This window comes from Triturus cristatus, chromosome 10, assembly GCF_964204655.1.
Source record: "Triturus cristatus chromosome 10, aTriCri1.1, whole genome shotgun sequence".
NCBI lineage: Eukaryota > Metazoa > Chordata > Amphibia > Caudata > Salamandridae > Triturus > Triturus cristatus.
The window spans coordinates 1059444781-1059463544 of NC_140593.1; the positions used below are offsets into that span (position 1 = coordinate 1059444781).

Here is an 18764-nt window from a genome sequence, read left to right on the forward strand (position 1 = left end):
CCCGCAGCCATTGACCACCAGGGCCTATATTACAGACATGCCGAAGCGGCGCAACGGGCATTTCAGCTCACTTTGTGCGCCCCAGAGGCACGTTGGTATCACAGATGGGGCAACAGACACTTGTACTGCCCCCTGCGTAATACAAATAGTGATGGCGCACATGTTGCGCGAGTGCTCTCTCAAGAGGGTGTTCCCTCATTTGCATTGGTGAGTGGTCCCTTGCCAACTAGGGAATCTCTTTACCTCTGCGCCTGCGCCGTATTAAGGACGCAGGCGCAGAGATAAAAAATCTGTCAAATCTGTCAGAAGGCACACTGTGAGAGCAGCCCTGATTGCACCCCTCTGGAAAGGGTTCAAGGAGGTCCTGTGGACCCCCCAGACATCCCCTTGCAGGTAGGTGCAGTCACTCACTGCACCCGCCTGCAAGGGGATCTTTAATCCTTCTTTAGTGAAACAGGAAGCTGCTTTGAAGCAGCCGCTCCATATTACACTAGAATGCGCTGCCACCAGGGAAGCACGAGTTTGCGGTTGTCCTGAAGGCAGCACATTCAACCTAATAGGCAAAGCTTTTGCCTTGTCTGAGGCCAGAGTAGCAAAGGGAGTGCCAGGAGTAGCAGGGAGCAGGCCAGAGGTCACAGCTGCGACCCCTGACTACCCCAAAGGACTTCCATGCTAATAGGGCGCACTTCTCCCATTTGAGCACGGCACACTTGTTTGAAGGTGCGCTGTGGCACAAACAGGGAAAGTGCATTCTTAACGTAATAGGGCTCCAGGTAATCCAGGCAAAATTAAGTACTAAATTTGAATTAACTGACATTCTGGGACAGCACAACCAATCATTTTTATACAGCTCATCAAGATCAAAATGACAGGATAATCACAGGCACCTGGAAATGTATTACAGATTTTCAGATCATATGGAAAAAAGACACAAAGCCGCATTTGCAGTGTTTATTAAAGAAAACATAATTTATTGTTTTGCTTCATAAAGCATTTCACTGCAAGCTATATCATCTAAGAAAAGCAACAGCCCATTGGCACAGAGAAGGCATAGCATTTTAATGGATTTTTTATATTAACCAAATTAATAACGCTAATTAAAATAATCAAACAGTCACTGGCCTGTTGTGTGTTTTTTTTGTAAAAGAACCATAATTGCATTCTTATCTCAAATAATTGAATCTAAAGAGCAGTTCTATTTCAAACAAGGTTTGGGTGATATTCCAAATGAGATGTCGAGGGGAAAGAGCAAGCCATTCAGAAGCTTTTGTTGGGCCCTGACACAAACTACGGGGTTTCAATCCAAGCTTCCCAACATGACCAAACATTGTAAACCTGGGCAACTACTTTCCATCACCGTCTCTAATTTTCCATATTCATCTCATCTGAGTGCACCTTAAATTAATTCAGTTCAGGATACACACTGTAAAAGAAACCTCTTGTCTGTGGTATAATAAATCACAAAGTTGTTCCACTATTACAACAGGAACCTGCTTAAATAGGAGATAAACAAAAATGCACTTGTAACTAACTAATAAAATAGTCGTCAGGGCAGAAGGGACAGTTGTTCACGATCAGTTCATATAAAGGACACTCAGTGCAGTGATATAATAAATGTGCTAACATGAAACATCTAAAATGTGTTAAAGAATATACTTTTATAGTTTAAAAATTCACAGCTCAGGCTCCCTGGCAGTCAAGGATGCTCGCAGGGCAAGGGGTCAAGGGGCACTGCGAGCTTTTTTCTCGGTCTACGCTGTGCTGCTCTAGAAGACAGGAATCCTGTCACAGGATGGATCACAGGCTGGGCCGCTGTGGTGAATTTTGAGATACGCCACTCCCAACAGCCTTAGGGTCCCGGGCGTTGGGCGCGTGCCGCCAGCCACTCGGCAGCGAGAACAGCTTGCCTGATTCCCACAGCATGTACGGCGCATATTCCATATTGCATGCTAGTTTTACGGTGACCCTAACTGTCAAATATGTCGCATCCATAACTTGCCACCTTGACCTGCTCCATGAAGCGAGGCCTGGGAAATAATGCCCTGCTTGCACCTCCTTCTAATGGTAGTGGAATGGAGGACCTGAATGGGCCTTTTGACAATAGCAAGATAAATGTGATGCACCTTTGTGGAATTACGTTTTAACATTCTAAGGAGCAAATAGCGTCTTGGAGCCACACTTTCCACCCAGTTAAAAGCTAGACCTCTGGAGAGGCCTAGTTATAGCTTCTTGGATTTGTCATCAATCATGGAAATTGATTTTCTCATAAGGAATGTCACTAGCTCAATTAATGGCAAATACAAAGGTATGCAGTTCCTAAAGGGTGTGGAGAGAGATAAGGTGTGAAGTGTTCCTGACCAACTCAATTAAGGACATCTGCATGTGAGCAGTTGAAGGGGATAGAAAGAAGAATCTTAAAAAGTCTTTCTTCTGCCTTGGTCTCAACTTTAAAGAAAGATTTGAAAACCTTTCTTTTTGATAAAGGCTAACCCCCTTACCTGCAATATTTCCGTTTTGATCATTGTCGTCTAGCTGTACAAATGTCTTTTGATTGATTCTAAGGAAACTGCATTATTGCCACAAAAAGTCAATGAGTCAATGCCAAAGTTGTCATTGTGCATGTGGTCTATGATAAACGTGGGTGTGTAAGCGGTACTGCGTATCCGGGTCACAGAATACTACCCCTCATCTGCACAACATTGTAATGGACTCTAAATATAGTTTCTCATTGTCTAGACTGCTGGTGATTTTGGGGGGATATCCACTTGGATCAAATTAATTGGGAAGCCTCAACTAAGAGGACAGTGGCCATCCTCACAACAATCCATGGAAAGTAAGATACAAGACAGAAAACAAAGTGGAACATGTTGAGATTCCTTAGTCCAACGTTTTATTTGAAGAGGAAAACCAAAGGTTTTACAAAAACAAGACTCAAGACTTGTAGTTTTGTTGTTACACACATCTAGAATTCTTTGTATGTGCGCAATCCAATGTTGCCTTCTTGAGCACAGCCCTTAGTAACACGGACCTGAGACTGGAACGAATGCCGTGGCCAATAATCTGTAAATGGTAGCCACTATAAAAGGGATGCAATGAGTGGGACCTTGTATGACCAGACCGGCAAGACAAACGATCAAGAGTGTGGCACGGCACTGCACGGTACACTTTGCAAGTACCTACATTGGTTTTGTTGGTAAGGTGACAAGCAGAATGGGTGACCTCACCCTGCCAAGAGGCTTATATTCTGCCAGCAGCGTTTGATATCATGTACATTGGCACAGAGCAAATACTGTATTTTACAACATTAAATCACATTGAGGGTTTACATTATGGGTTTCCCCAAGAATAGATGGGTGATTTATTTGTTGAGTTGCTTGAGAAGATTTTAATTATTTGTATTATTGGCATCGAGAAAGATTTACATCATGCATTCCTTTATAAGATGGATTTGATAAATGCTTGCATTAAACGTCCTTACCTAAGCGTCCATGCCATTATATTTATTTCATGGGACAAATGCTGTACTTTTGCTAGATGTAAGTGTTTGGGTGTCATATTTATTGAAGATTGTTATGTATGGGTAAAAATTGCACTACCCTGTAGAAGAACACTGTTTTTTTAAGATTCAATATTTAATGTTATGTTTTTATGAATTTGTAAGGAACCAAGTGCTAGGACAACTTGCAGACTGAGGAGGCAGAGCCGATAAATTAAGTGATAACGTCATTGGAAAGTTTGTGTTTTATAGATACAGCCATCAAACTTCTTCATTATGACACACATCCTACTTTTTCATATTACTGAGGTGGGACGTTACTTTTTTGGAGGGGTGGTGTTCTCCTGGCAGGTTAATGTAGTGCACCTGAAAGCTCTTGGCCAGGGGTCTCCAATCTTTTCTGTAGTGAGAGCTACATCCGATCAGTGAAAATCATTGTGAACTACTGAAGGCTAAACAACTTATGCCCAGACTTGTTACCAGACACCCCCATACCCAGCTTCATTGACTTTATGCCTAATGTCCATGGAGCCAGATACTATGGTTTCAACAAAATACTTTGATTAGGGGCACTATGACAGGGCTGCCATGTGTGTCAGGGAGAGTGTGGTCTTTGGGGATGCATGAACATGTGCGCGTATAAATGGGATATATTTGTATGGGTGACAGAGCCTGTCGTATGTACTTGCAGCACAGGACATACATTTTGCCATATGTAACCCCATTACATGCATAACAAAAACATAGAATCATTTTCTTTTAATTTGAGAAATATAAAGTGCAGAAAATGTTCAGCAAACATTTTCAAAATATAGAACATTGTTCAGCACTTTAAATTTCTCTCATTTAAAAAATGGCTGTATTTTTCAGTTACAATTATGACACAATGTCTTCTGGTCACTGTGAGTAAGGGGCCCGCTGTTTGTAAATGTGGCATTTTGAAATGGGAGACAATTAAAATGAAGAGTTAACTTAATCATTAAGGTAACTTTTCATTTTCATTTACTCCCACTTGAAAGCATTCAGAAATATCATTTTGTTCACAGCTCCAATATTGAGTTGACAAAGACTTTTATTTAAGAATTAAATACCCCAGTGCCTCAGTTGTTCATCTCTGTGCCCCATCCTTGGTCATACATCTGGTTGCTCATTATCAGGCCCTGCTATCTGCAGCCTGATTACAATAATGTAAAATAAACACAGCCTTCCCTTAACTATAAAAGGAAAATATAGCCTTGTGCTTATTTAACAAGCATTCGTACGGCATCAGTTTCGCATATGTAATGAATAAAGAGCTGTTTTCATCAATCATCATCCAGGAGAAGGAAAGAGCTCCCTGACAAATAACACAGGAGTGGAGAGGATGTGGTGCAGTGGTCAGAGCTGCTGACTCCAGAGCTGGGGATCCCGGATGAAGTCTCGGCAACACCGCGCAACTTCCTGTGATTCTGTGCAAATCACTTAATCTCTCCTGGTGATAAATTGTTATATAAGTATGCTGCAGAGTAAAAAGCAAAACGTTATGAAAATATAGTTCCACCAAAGCAGATGTTAACAGTATTTCAGCAGGAGGAAACTGATAAGAGAAGCAGACAAGGAACAAGCATTTGTAAATGCAGGAAAATATGCCAAGACCAATAGAAATGGAGGAAAGGTAAGTGTCACGCACAGGAACCATTGGGAAGCCAGGAAAGAGAGGAGACGGGATGTAAGTACCTTTTAAGTTTATATTAAAAACAATAGGTTTCTCAAGCACAGCGCAAGCACTGTGGAGGCGAAACCTAAAAATGAAGTCAAGGCTGTGAGCTACTCTGAAGGTGTCTGGGAGCTACGGATAGCTCGCGTTGCTCTTGGCTATTGCTTTCCCAAACTCAAATGGTACGGGTTATCGATGAAGGATCTTTGGAAATGATTCTTCCGTAGTGAAAACTGAAGAGTATGTTGTATTCCAAATCATTTTATTTGACTGGTTTCATGGTAAACATCCTATGCTTAAATGCACCATTTCAAAGAGGCCCAACAAAGGATGGAAAGGGTCAATAATCAAGAGACTGTTTTGGGCTGACAGAGGCACATTTTATTCACCAATCTAGTAGTACCTCCAGCTAGGAGGCACTGTTCATGAGGTTGCCAATGCTTCATCTCTGTTTCAGTGTGGATTTGGGTGCCTTTGAATGGATTTTCTAATGATTCGCATTAATATGCTACATGTTTGGGATGTTGGAATATTCACCAGACTATTGAAATGCATTCTCACACTGAGGAAAGTGAATCTGTCTCATGTGTTTCTTCCTCTGTATTTCTTTATTTCTTATGTAAACTGAATCTGTGATTGGCGCTGTGAACTGAGGTCTCAGGCACATGTAGCCTGCTACAACAGTACACCTCCGGCCTCCACTGCAGTCCCTGAAACAGTGGAACTGCCTTGACTACATGGCAGGACCATTTGCTGTAAATGAAGAATACTAAAATATGAATAACAGGCCCATTACAAAGGGAGCAGGAAGATTCAGGCCAGCCTGTCTGCTGCATCTGGGCTTGCTGTAGATTTTACCAAAATACTAAAATAACACCGTGTTAATTCTATTACATTTTTGCTGGTATCATATTTTTATCTTCTTAATAAACTATTGATCACCCCATTATTAATATACTTTCTCCTCTTTCACATGCCTTAGTAACAAAATGTAGTCTGTGTGTCGCTTCCCATCTCATCACCTCCCTGTTGGTAAAATTTCTAAGCTTGTACCCTTATTAGGTTTCGCCTGCATATCGCTTGCGCTGTGCTTGAGAACTCTAATATTTTTAATATGAGAGTAAAAAGGACTTACATCCCGCCTTCTCTTTTTCCTGGCTTGTCATTGGTTCCTGTGCGTACCACTTAACTTTCCTCCATTTCTATTGGAAATAGCATATTTTCCTTCACTTACCAATGCCTGTTCCTCGTCTGCATCTCTTATCAGTTTCCCACTGCTGAAATACTATTAACATCCGCTTCGGTGGAACTATATTTTCATAAAGTTTTGCCTTTTTCAGCATATTTATATAACAATTTATCGCCCAGGGAGATTAAGTGATCTGCATATAATCACAGGATGTTGCGCTGGCGCTGCGGACACTCAAACCGGGAACCCCAGCTCTCGAGTCAGCAGCTCTGGCCGCTGCACCACATCCTCTTCACTCCTGTGTTATTTGTCAGGGAGCTCTTTTCTTCTCCTGGACGATGATTGATAAAAACAGCTCTTTATTCATGACATAGGCGAAACCGATGCATTAACAATGCTTCTTTTTACTAATGCAATGTTATAGATGGCTGTGCTAAACATTTCCTTGGCTTAGTCCACGATTCAGAACTCCTCAGTATGTATGTGTCTGAATGTATGTATGTGTGTATGTATGTATGTATGTGTATGTATGCATAAATGTATGAATAAACAAATAAATAAATGTCTATTGCTTTAGTTTACCTCAAGTTTGCAATAACAATGTATTAGAATGTCAACGAGACTCCACCAGAGACCAGGCTCTGCCTTATTAATCAGTTTCATGTTGTACTAAACTATCACAGCCAGAAGCAGCATGAACATCACTCCCACTAACGAACAAGTTACTTACCTTCGGTAACGATTTATCTGTAAGAAACATTAGTTAGTTAGATTCCTCACCTTAGAACATCCCCAGGCATCAGGCTGGATCCGAAAAGATTTTTCGTCAGCAATACCCCTTGCGCGTCGCTAGGCGTCGTCTGCGGCTCCGCGTCCGTCGTTGGCGTCGTGATCGCCGGGATGAAGTCGTCGGAGTACTTAGACGCCGCCCTCGCGTGCTCACGTCAGTTCTTGTACATAGCTTTCCGCACCAGGAACGCAGAGCCATGCAACAGACCGACACTGGTGCCAAAAAATGCTAGGGCCCTAAAAGGGATAACCTCAACCCTAGATATCGGTTCACAGAACGGGGAGGATGGGTGGGTCGGTGAGGAATCTACCTAACTAATGTTTCTTACAGATACATCGTTACCGAAGGTAAGTAACTTGTTCATCTGAAAGACACACGTTAGTTATATTCCTCACCTTAGAATAGATACCCCAGCAATACCAACCCCGGTGGTGGGTCTGCGAACCAAGATCACACCAGAAAGTCCTGGAGAACAGAACGGCCAAAGAAGCCGTCTCTCCGAACTTGGCTGTCCAGGCAATAATGCTTGGCAAACGTGTGCAGCGAGGCCCACGTTGCTGCCTGACAGATGTCCTGCAAGGGGACTCCCCAACCCAGGGCAGTCGTCGCCGCCGTGGCCCGAGTGGAATGGGCCCTCAGCCCTTCAGGAGGTTCCTTTTTAGCTAAGGAGTAACAAGCTTTGATGCACAAAACTACCCACCGAGAGATGGTCCGCTTGTGCACCGCCCGCCCCTTCTTAGCGCCCACGTAGCCAACGAAGAGTTGGTCGTCCACCTGGAACTGTTTTGTGCGGTCCAGATAGAAGGAGAGCGCACGTTTTGGGTCCAGACGGTGGAGCCTCTCTTCCTCTTTCGAGGGATGCGGAGGCGGAAAGAAGGTGGGCAGCGTAACAGACTGCCCGATGTGAAAGGCAGTCACTACCTTAGGAAGGAAGGAAAGACGAGTGCGGAGAACAACCTTGTCTGGATGGATAGAATGGAAAGGAGGCTTAGAAGAGAGAGCCTGGAGCTCACTCGCCCTTCAAGCAGAGGTGATGGCTACCAGGAAAGCAGTCTTAAGTGTCAACAGACGAAGAGGACAATTATGAAGTGGCTCAAAGGGAGCACACATCAGATATGTCAAAACAAGATTCAAATCCCACTGAGGCATTACGAAAGGGACAGGAGGAAACATGTGAGTAATGCCCTTAAAGGATCGAGAAACAACAGGGGATTTGAAAAGAGAAGGCTGATCAGGGAGCCGGAGGAAGGCAGAGATAGCAGAAAGATAACCTTTAAGAGTGCCCAGAGCAGAGCCCTGCTGGGCCAAAGAAAGAAGGAAGAGAAGAACCTCAGAAAGAGGGGCGGAAAGGGGATCCACAGCCTTTGCTGTGCACCATGCCACAAATTTGTTCCACCTGCAGGCATATACCGTTTTAGTGGAGGGACGCCTGGCTGCCAGAATCACATCGCAGACTTCAGGAGGCAAGTCAAATGGCATCAACTGTCATCGCTCAATCTCCACGCATCGAGGTGGAGACTGGACAGGTTCGGGTGGAGGACCGTCCCCTGCTGCTGCGACAGAAGGTCCTCCTGAAGAGGCAGTCGTATCGGGGATGTCAATGTCAATGTCAATGTCAGAGATTTTTGTATAGCGCACAATTCACCAAAGGTCTCATGGAGCTAGCAACCAAGACAAAGAAACCGGGAATGACTGAAAGTGTTCATGCAACAAAATTTATTGGGAAAAAAGCCAAGTTTTCAGCTTTCTACGGAAAAGAAAATGATCATGTATAGAGAGCAGATCCAGAGGAAGTTTGTTCCAAAGCAAAGGGGCTAGGTATGAAAAGGAACGACCACCATTGCGGACTGTCCGGATGCGAGGTTGAACAAGGAGAGGTTTGGAGCTGGACCGCAGGGGGCGTCCAGGAACATACCATTGGAGTTTTTTTGCCAGGTAAAGAGGACCAGTGCCATGCATTATCTTATGCGTGAGACTTAGAAGTTTGAAACGCCCTCTTTGGCGGATCGAAAGCCAGTGCAAAGTTTTTAAGGTAGGAGCAGAGGGGGTGCGGGAAGGAAGATTCAGAACAAGTCTTGCGGCCGTGTTCTGAAGGATTTGAAGTTTGGAAATTAAATCCTGGTTGAGAGCGGTGAAAAGGGCATTGCCATAGTCCAAGCGGCTAACTATAAGACCCTGGACCAAGGGTTTTCTTGCTTCAATAGGTAGCCATTTAAAGATCTTGCGTAACATACGCATTATCCCAAAACATGTCCCAAGCACTTGATTTATATGGGTCTTCAAGGATAAAGAATTGTCAATCACAATGCCTAAGTTACGGACTGCGGACTTGGGGGAGGGACAAGTGCCCAATTCTGATGGCCACCAAGCGCTGGTCCAGAGCTGTTCGGCTTTCCCAAATAAAATAACTTCAGTCTTCCCGCCGTTCAGTTGGAGCTTATTTAGACTCATCCATTCATTGACACGAATCAAGCAGCTCTTAAAGCGGGTCTGAACATCAGACTGGTCGGGGTCACAGGTCACTAGCAGCTGGGTATCATCGGCATAGGAAAGTGTGTCAAAACCATATGACCTGATGATATCAGCTAAAGGTGTTAAATATACATTAAACAGCATGGGGCTGAGAATAGAGCCCTGCGGGACCCCCACTGTTACAGGATATGAACAGGAAACGATCCCATCCACGGAGACCACAGTGAATCGGTCTGTCAGATAGCTGTCGAACCAGTCAAGGGCCCTCCCTCTGACACCAATCTCCCACAGACGATGTTTAAGAATACTATGGGAGATGGTGTCGAATGCTGCAGATAAATCCAAGAGGACCAGGATAGCAGATTCTCGACGGTCCAAGGCCAGTCTGATGTTATCCACTACTTCAATAACGGCGGTCTCCGTGCTATGGGCCGCACGAAAGCCGGATTGGGAGGGATCAAGGAGCTTATGAGTTTCAAGATAAGCCGTGAGACGTTTGTTAACTAAAAACTCCAATACCTTCCCAAAAAAGGGAAGTAAAGAAATTGGACGATAGTTTGCGGGTACACTAGGGTCGGCAAGGGGCTTTTTGAGGATAGGCTTAACCTGTGCTGATTTCCACCTATGCGGAAATGTAGCTTGGTTCAGTGACAGATTGAAAACAGTAGTTAAGATATCCACAAATAAGGGTAAAATTTTAGCACAGGAACGGGGGGGGAAGGGATCGGCTGGAGAGCCGGATTTAATCCGTCCTAAGCAATCACTGACTTCAGTTTTTGTTATGGGTTCGAACTCAGTTAATAAGGGGACTTTGTTTAATTCTAGCGGAGGACTGGATTCACTCAAGTTAGTATTGTAACAGGCAAAATCTTCTGCCTGAGGGGGGAATGAAGCATAAATGGTTTTAATTTTATTGTCAAAGAATAAAGCAATAGAGTCAACCCATTCTTGGGTGGGCGTAAAAGAAAGTTGCTCGACCTGGGGAGCAGTAAATTGCTTCAATATTTTATATAGCTCTTTACTCGACTGAGCTGCATTGTTAATACGCTGGGTGAGATAAACTTTTTTTGCTGATTTAATATTGTTCATATATATCGAATGGAGGATTGTATATTTCCTACGGTGTTTGTCGGTTTTAGATTTTCTCCATTGACGTTCAGCGGCGCGACATTGTTGCTTATCCGCTTTTAATGCATCAGTAAACCATGGTGAGGCTTTGCTTTTTTCTAGGACGCTTGAGAGAGGAAGAACTTTATCAAGGGTTGTCAAAATGGAGGTTTCTAGATTACTGACAACGGAGTCGACGGCGTCGACTTTCTCACCCTGTAGTAGAGGCCCGAAATGCGATAGGAAGGTGTCCGTAGAGAGTTTGTGCCATGGTCGTATCCACATGCGATTTCTTAAACTGTTGTTACAATGCATAGTTATGGGCATACTAAATTTGAGAATGGAATGATCAGTCCATAATACCGGGCATGGAGATTTAATAATTAGTTTGGAAGAATTAGTAAATATCAAATCTAAGGTGTGGCCCGCATCGTGGGTTGGTCCGGTCACCCTCTGTGTCAATCCTAGTGTAAGCATTGCCTCAATAAGGTGGGCTGAGTCAGGGTCCTGTGCCACTTCCGCATGGTAGTTAAAATCGCCTAGAAGGATGAAATTATCAGCTGCTAGCACATGGGGTACAATAAATTCAAGCAGCTGATTTACAAAATGCATTTTGGAGCCCGGGGGTCTATATATCAATGCCCCATTCCAGGATTCTGCACCAGGGGTATCTACTGTGAAAATCAAAATCTCTAATTGAATAGAGGAGAGTGATTCTAGTACTCGGATTGCAGCGGGGGCCACCGTTGCTACTGCAATACCACCGCCTCTTCCTGATTCTCTGTCAAGTCGAGTCAGATGATATTGTGACGGAAACGCGGTGGCTATGCTTGCTGTAGAGAAACCATGGAGCCAAGTCTCAGTAATGAAACAAATCCCAGGTTTCTCGTCATTTAAAAGACTCCAGAGCTCGATCGCATGTTTGGGAATAGACCTAGCATTTAGGTATAGGGCCGACAGCGAATTCGAGACAATTTTAGTGGCATTCGCACGAGGGATATCATGGGCTTGAGAGCAGTTGTTAGTCCTTTCTTTACTATTGGTTACGACAGGAGGTTTCTCATGAGCCACAGAAAGGGGTTGATGTGCTCTAGGTGTAGAAAACCTTAAAGGGTTTAGCAGATGAAGCTCCTGACATGAATAGCGCAACATATTGACAGACTAGAACTTACAGCTTTGTGCAGAGGTGCTGGGTATCTGGCGAATGGCGACGATCAGGCGCGGGCCTTCGGCGCGCCGCCGGCGCGCCGCTGCGCGCGTCCGCGCCATGACCCGCGTTAAAAAGGCAGAGTGGGCGGGGCATGTGGGAACTAGAGTGCTAACCAGAGGCACTGAGCTAGAAGGAACTTGGGATCGCCCGTCGCCACAGAGCGTCCCGGAAATAGCCTCACGTCCCTCCGCATCAACCGGCACAAGCCGTGGCGGAACGGGGACCGGCTAATTAAACCAAGCGGAAGAGTACAAAAGTGCAAAACAGAGCAAGCATCAAATAAAATATATTAAAAACAGTACAACACAATTATCAGTACAGAATGTTTAAAATGACATAACACAGCAAGCGCTGCGAGGTCTCTAAAATCAGATTCACAGACAGTGCCGATTGGCAATTTAAAAATAGCGGAGAATATTGTTGAGCAAAGACAAACAGTCACAGACCTGAAAACAGTGTCTTGTGGCTGCGCGCGTCCGACCCTGACCCGCGTTAAAAAGGCAGAGTGGGCGGGGCGTGTGGGAACTAGAGTGCTAACCAGAGGCACTGAGCTAGAAGGAACTTGGGATCGCCCGTCGCCACAGAGCGTCCCGGAAATAGCCTCACGTCCCTCCGCATCAACCTGCACAAGTCGTGGCGGAACGGGGACCGGCTAATTAAACCAAGCGGAAGAGTACAAAAGTGCAAAACAGAGCAAGCATCAAATAAAATATATTAAAAACAGTACAACACAATTATCAGTACAGAATGTTTAAAATGACATAACACAGCAAGCGCTGCGAGGTCTCTAAAATCAGATTCACAGACAGTGCCGATTGGCAATTTAAAAATAGCGGAGAATATTGTTGAGCAAAGACGAACAGTCACAGACCTGAAAACAGTGTCTTGTGGCTGGGATCAATTGACAGACTGAGTAGCTCGGGATACCAGTACCTTCGTGCCCAATCCGGAGCCACCAAGATGACTTGGGCCCGGTCGCGCCTGAACTTCTTCAGCACTCTGGGCAGAAGAGGTATAGGCGGAAAGGCGTACAACAGACTGCAACTCCACTCACGACGAAAAGCGTCCCCGAGCGAGTGCCGCCTTGGAAACTCCAACGAGCAGAACTGCTGACATTGCACATTCTCTTCGGTGGCGAATAGATCTAACCAAGGCTCTCCCCACTGCCGAAAGAGGCCTTGCGCCACGTCCGAGTTGAGACGCCATTCGTGTTCCACACTGCATCGGCAGCTGAGTTCGTCTGCATTGGCGTTCAGAGAGCCCGCCAGATGTTGAACCACCAGGGTGATGCCCTGATGTTCCAGCCATGTCCAGAGGCGCAGAGTCTCCTGACAAAGGGTCCACGTCCCCACCCCACCCTGTTTGTTGCAATACCACATGGCGGTGGTGTTGTCCGTGAACACCTGGACCATACTTCCCCGGACAACGGGAAGGAATGCCTTCAGTGCAAGTCGGATCGCTCTCAGCTCCAAAAGGTTGATATGGAGCCGAGACTCCGCCGGAGACCAGAGTCCTCTGATCTCCGCCTCCCCCATGTGCCCCCCCCATCCCAGGAGGGACGCATCCATCACCACTACATGCTCCGGGTAGGGAGAGGGATCTGCCACTGACCCAATCGCGGTTCGTGAGCCACCACTGCAACTGCTTTGCGGTGCCCTCTGAGATCAAGACATGGTCGGACAGGTTGCCCCGATGCTCAGCCCACTGAAACTTCAGGTCCCACTGCAGAGCCCGCATTCGCCACCTGGCGTGATGCACTAACAGGATGCAGGAGGCCATCAGACCCAGAAGCCGCAGCACCAACCTGACCGAAAGCCGGGACAGAGGCTGAAAGATGGGAATCAGAGCCTGAATATCCCGGACCCGCTGGTCCGGAGGACAAGCCCGGAACTGCGCCGACTCCAACACCGCCCCGATAAAGAGGAGCGTTTGGGAGGGACTCAGATGCGACTTCGGCACATTGATGGAGAACCCCAGCAAATGCAGGAGGTCGGCCGTAGTCTGGAGGTGAAGACGACTTGCTGGGGCGAGCCCGCCTTCAACAGCCAGTCGTCGAGATAGGGGAAGACTAGAACCGCTGATCTGCGCAGAAGAGCGGCAACCACCACCATCACTTTCGTGAACACCCGAGGGGCACTGGTGAGACTGAAGGGGAGCACAGTAAACTGAAAATGCTCCTGACCCACCGTGAACCGCAGGTAACGCCGGTGGGCCGGCAGGACGGGGATGCGAAAATAAGCGTCCTGCAAGTCCAACGCTACCATCCAGTCTCCAGGGTCTAGGGCAGCCAGAACCTGAGCTAAGGTGAGCATCTTGAACCTCTCCTTCCGGAGGAAGGCGTTGACGCTCCTGAGGTCCAAGATAGGGCGTAGGCCCCCTTTGCCCTTCTTGGGAACCAGAAAGTAGTGGGAATAACAACCACGGCCTACTTCTGGACCAGGAACGCGCTTGACGGCCCCTTTGGCCAAGAGGACCACAACTTCCTCCCGTAGAAGATTCAAGTGATCCCCCGACATGCGGTGGCACTGTGGTGGCATGGCTGGAGGGGTCGTCTCGAATGGGAGGAAGTAGCCCCTTCGGACGATTTGCAGCACCCACCTGTCCGAAGTGATGGAACGCCAGTGGAGCAGGTGATGGCGAACTCTGCCGCCCACTGGCGTGGAATGGGCCTGAAAGCACGGACTAGGAAGGCTTTGAGGCGGATGCTGCTGGGGTGGATGTGGATGGACCGGCATGTTGACCCCCTGTACCGCCTCGGCGGAATCCACGTCCGCGACCGCCTGGAGGATGGTTCTGCGGCCTGTGGCTTGGCGGATGTGAGGGGGCGCCCCTTCCTTGGCCACAAAAGGGGCGAAAAGTGGAAGATTGTGGGCACGGACCGAGAGACCCAAGGACTTGGCCGTAGCCCTGGAGTCCTTAAAGAGCTCCAGCGCACTGTCCGCTTTGTCGCCAAAGAGGCAATCGCCATCAAAGGGCATGTCCATGAGGGTGCTCTGGACATCCCCGGAAAAAGACGTGGACCGCAACCAGGCGTGACAACGAAGCGCCACCGTGGACGACACTGCCCTGCCAAGCGTCAATGAGTCAATGCCAAAGTTATCATTGTGCATGTGGTCTATGATAAACGTGGGTGTGTAAGCGGTACTGCTTATCCGGATCACAGAATACTACCCCTCATCTGCACAACATTGTAATGGACTCTAAATATAGTTTCTCATTGTCTAGACTGCTGGTGATTTTGGGGGATATCCACTTGGATCAAATTAAATGGGAAGCCTCAACTAAGAGGACAGTGGCCATCCACACAACAATCCATGGAAAGTAAGATGCAAGACAGAAAACAAAGTGGAACATGTTGAGATTCCATAGTCCAACGTTTTATTTGAAGAGGAAAACCAAAGGTTTTACAAAAACAAGACTCAAGACTTGTAGTTTTGTAGTTACACACATCTAGAATTCTTTGTATGTGCGCAATCCAATGTTGCCTTCTTGAGCACAGCCCTTAGTAACACGGACCTGAGACTGGAACGAATGCCGTGGCCAATAATCTGTAAATGGTAGCCACTATAAAAGGGATGCAATGAGTGGGACCTTGTATGACCAGACCGGCAAGACAAACGATCAAGAGTGTGGCACGGCACTGCACGGTACACTTTGCAAGTACCTACATTGGTTTTGTTGGTAAGGTGACAAGCAGAATGGGCGACCTCACCTATCCAAGAGGCTTATATACTGCCAGCAGCGTTTGATATCATGTACATTGGCACAGAGCAAATACTGTATTTTACAACATTAAATCACATTGAGGGTTTACATTATGGGTTTCCCCAAGAATAGATGGGTGATTTATTTGTTGAGTTGCTTGAGAAGATTTTAATTATTTGTATTATTGGCATCGAGAAAGATTTACATCATGCATTCCTTTATAAGATGGATTTGATAAATGCTTGCATTAAACGTCCTTACCTAAGCGTCCATGCCATTATATTTATTTCATGGGACAAATGCTGTACTTTTGCTAGATGTAAGTGTTTGGGTGTCATATTTATTAAAGACTGTTATGTATGGGTAAAAATTGCACTACCCTGTAGAAGAACACTGTTTTTTTAAGATTCAATATTTAATGTTATGTTTTTATGAAATTGTAAGGAACCAAGTGCTAGGACAACTTGCAGACTGAGGAGGCAGAGCCGATAAATTAAGTGATAACGTCATTGGAAAGTTTGTGTTTTATAGATACAGCCATCAAACTTCTTCATTATGGCACAGATCCTACTTTTGCATATTACTGAGGTGGGACGTTACTTATTTGGAGGGGTGGTGTTCTCCTGGCAGGTTAATGTAGTGCACCTGAAAGCTCTTGGCCAGGGGTCTCCAATCTTTTCTGTAGTGAGAGCTACATCCGATCAGTGAAAATCATTGTGAACTACTGAACGCTAAACAACTTATGCCCAGACTTGTTACCAGACACCCCCATACCCAGCTTCATTGACTTTATGCCTAATGTCCATGGAGCCAGATACTATGGTTTCAACAAAATACTTTGATTAGGGGCACTATGACAGGGCTGCCATGTGTGTCAGGGAGAGTGTGGTCTTTGGGGATGCATGAACATGTGCGCGTATAAATGGGATATATTTGTATGGGTGACAGAGCCTGTCGTATGTACTTGCAGCACAGGACATACATTTTGCCATATGTAACCCCATTACATGCATAACAAAAACATAGAAACATTTTCTTTTAATTTGAGAAATATAAAGTGCAGAAAATGTTCAGCAAACATTTTCAAAATATAGAACATTGTTCAGCACTTTAAATTTCTCTCATTTAAAAAATGGCTGTATTTTTCAGTTACACTTATGACACAATGACTTCTGGTCACTGTGAGTAAGGGGCCCGCTGTTTGTAAATGTGGCATTTTGAAATGGGAGACAATTAAAATGAAGAGTTAACTTAATCATTAAGGTAACTTTTCATTTTCATTTACTCCCACTTGAAAGCATTCAGAAATATCATTTTGTTCACAGCTCCAATATTGAGTTGACAAAGACTTTTATTTAAGAATTTAATACCCCAGTGCCTCAGTTGTTCATCTCTGTGCCCCATCCTTGGTCATACATCTGGTTGCTCATTATCAGGCCCTGCTATCTGCAGCCTGATTACAATAATGTAAAATAAACACAGCCTTCCCTTAACTATAAAAGGAAAATATAGCCTTGTGCTTATTTAACAAGCATTCGTACGGCATCAGTTTCGCATATGTAATGAATAAAGAGCTGTTTTCGTCAATCATCATCCAGGAGAAGGAAAGAGCTCCCTGACAAATAACACAGGAGTGGAGAGGATGTGGTGCAGTGGTCAGAGCTGCTGACTCCAGAGCTGGGGATCCCGGATGAAGTATCGGCAACACCGCACAACTTCCTGTGATTCTGTGCAAATCATTTAATCTCTCCTGGTGATAAATTGTAATATAAGTATGCTGCAGAGTAAAAAGCAAAACGTTATGAAAATATAGTTCCACCAAAGCAGATGTTAACAGTATTTCAGCAGGAGGAAACTGATAAGAGAAGCAGACAAGGAACAAGCATTTGTAAATGCAGGAAAATATGCCAAGACCAATAGAAATGGAGGAAAGGTAAGTGTCATGCACAGGAACCATTGGGAAGCCAGGAAAGAGAGGAGGCGGGATGTAAGTACCTTTTAAGTTTATATTAAAAACAATAGATTTCTCAAGCACAGCGCAAGCACTGTGGAGGTGAAACCTAAAAATGAAGTCAAGGCTGTGAGCTACTCTGAAGGTGTCTGGGAGCTACGGATAGCTCGCGTTGCTCTTGGCTATTGCTTTCCCAAACTCAAATGGTACGGGTTATCGATGAAGGATCTTTGGAAATGATTCTTCCGTAGTGAAAACTGAAGAGTATGTTGTATTCCAAATCATTTTATTTGACTGGTTTCATGGTAAACATCCTATGCTTAAATGCACCATTTCAAAGAGGCCCAACAAAGGATGGAAAGGGTCAATGATCAAGAGACTGTTTTGGGCTGACAGAGGCACATTTTATTCACCAATCTAGTAGTACCTCCAGCTAGAAGGCACTGTTCATGGGGTTGCCAATGCTTCATCTCTGTTTCAGTGTGGATTTGGGTGCCTTTGAATGGATTTTCTAATTATTCGCATTAATATGCTACATGTTTGGGATGTTGGAATATTCACCAGACTATTGAAATGCATTCTCACACTGAGGAAAGTGAATCTGTCTCATGTGTTTCGTCCTCTGTATTTTTTATCTCTTATGTAAACTGAATCTGTGATTGGCGCTGTGAACTGAGGTCTCAGGCACATGTAGCCTGCTACAACAGTACACCTCCGGCCTCCACTGCAGTCCCTGAAACAGTGGAACTGCCTTGACTACATGGCAGGACCATTTGCTGTAAATGAAGAATACTAAAATATGAATAACAGGCCCATTACAAAGGGAGCAGGAAGATTCAGGCCAGCCTGTCTGCTGCATCTGGGCTTGCTGTAGATTTTACCAAAATACTAAAATAACACCGTGTTAATTCCATTACATTTTTGCTGGTATCATATTTTTATCTTCATAATAATCTATTGATCACCCCATTGTTAATATACTTTCTCCTCTTTCACATACCTTAGTAACAAAATGTAGTCTGTGTGTCGCTTCCCATCTCATCATCTCCCTGTTGGTAAAATTTCTAAGCTTGTACCCTTATTAGGTTTCGCCTGCATATCGCTTGCGCTGTGCTTGTGAACTCTAATATTTTTAATATAAAAGTAAA

General features: G+C 45.2%; 1 protein-coding gene across 2 annotated transcripts in view; it reads right to left on the reverse strand.

Annotated features, from left to right (window-relative positions):
- The window catches only part of SDK1 (sidekick cell adhesion molecule 1), a 2285003-nt gene that overhangs the window by 492387 nt on the left and 1773852 nt on the right, over positions 1 to 18764 (reverse strand). The gene's annotated exons all lie outside the window — the stretch shown is intronic.